At 48.7% G+C, this 1,640-nt stretch overlaps 1 pseudogene; it reads right to left on the bottom strand.

Moving 5' to 3' along the window:
- Positions 1-512: 512 nt before the first annotated feature.
- Positions 513-595, bottom strand: LOC120938708 (annotated as a pseudogene).
- Between the last annotated feature and the right edge of the window lie 1,045 nt (positions 596-1,640).

Below are 1,640 nucleotides of genomic sequence, written 5' to 3'. Positions count from 1 at the left end.
GTAATCCTGTGCAGTATGTCCGCAGTCTCTGGTAATCTTGTGCAGTATGTCCGCAGTCTCTGGTAATCCTGTGCAGTATGTCCGCAGTCTCTGGTAATCCTGTGCAGTATGTCCGCAGTCTCTGGTAATCCTGTGCAGTATGTCCGCAGTCTCTGGTAATCTTGTGCAGTATGTCCGCAGTCTGGTAATCTCCTGCCCATTTCGAGTCCTTCATTACTAACAGTGTCATATTTTAGTTTGTTTGCACCGATCTGTAAGGCTGCGCTATATACCATGATTTGTGATGCTGGGGCTATATACTCTGTGCTGTGACGCTGAGCTGTATACTCCTGACATTGAGTGGAAGCAAGTGGAATACAGGGGACGGAGTGGTGGATTCTATAAGGGGTGTGGCTTATGAGAAGTGGGAGGGACCAAATGTGGAAGGGCGGGGTATTGCGCCCCCCATCATAAAACTTCACCAGCCGCCACTGTCTGCCACCACCATCCCTTTCCACCTCGCCGTGTACTAGGGACGGTTAGCATAGTGCCACCTCCTGGCAACTGATAAGAACAGATACTACACTTGATCTTAGCCAAAAGGCAGAGAAACGATCATATACCCACTGTAACAGTCACCCACAGTGATCAGAAGATCTGTCCTGCCTCCTGGCATTAAAACGAAGTTAAAGGGCCACCAGAGGAAGACAGGAAGGAGTTATAGTGATTGTAAGTGTCAAAACAGGACCCAGAAGACTTTCAGTCCCTCCCAAAAAATGAGAATGAAAATGAGAGCTGCTATTGTTTATAAAAGTGCCAGCTCCAGGCTGATTCTGCCTTCATTTCCTAAAGAAGGGGTAGGCAACCTTAAAGAGGTGGAGATCTACCTGAACAACATAGGAGAAATAAAAAGATCAACGGGCACAGTGTCTCCTCACACCTGATTTAAACCTCTAATTACCATACTACCATATCACAATCACGTGCATTGCATGGCAATCATGGGTTTAAATCTTGTGGTTCACCAAACCTTCATGATATAATAGAAGTCTATGGCAATTGGCCAAGCTCAGGAAAGCTGCAGGTACACTGCCCTGCACCTGTGATGTGGGAAAACTGCAGCACATCAGTATGAAAGCAGCCCTATACTATTATGCCCAGTGTATTGCTTCACACTGACCTGAAGATCTCTTCATTCCCGCTGCTGTCACCACTCTGGAGACCGATAGCCGGGATAAGAGGTGGAGCGCAGTTGGTATCACTCCGCATAGGACAGGAGGCAGCACTACAGAGGAGGTATCGCCTTATGCGGCTCTTGCTCCCTTCTCCAACTTTACAAGTAGTCCCTCGGCAGTGCACTCTGTTTGATGCCCTGGGATGGCGAGTCAGCAAGCCTGGACTGCGATCTACCAGTCACCTGGCCGCAATCTACTAGTAGATCGTGACCAGGGCTGGTACAAGGATTTTTCACACCCAAGGTGAAACCTAATTTTGACTCCACCCCCTTTGCCCTACCCCATCTTTTAAAAACAGCACCCATAAAATGCAGCCTCACCAGCGCCCATAAAATGCAGCCTCACCAGCGCCCATAAAATGCAGCCTTACCAGTGCCCATCAAATGCCACCAGTGCCCATCAAATGCAGCCTACCAGCGCCCATCA

The sequence above is a fragment of the Rana temporaria genome, chromosome 4 (genome assembly GCF_905171775.1).
Source record: "Rana temporaria chromosome 4, aRanTem1.1, whole genome shotgun sequence".
Taxonomy (NCBI): Eukaryota; Metazoa; Chordata; class Amphibia; order Anura; family Ranidae; genus Rana; species Rana temporaria.
The sequence above is the reverse complement of the archived record's forward strand: the minus strand, read 5'-3'. Positions and strand labels throughout refer to the sequence as shown.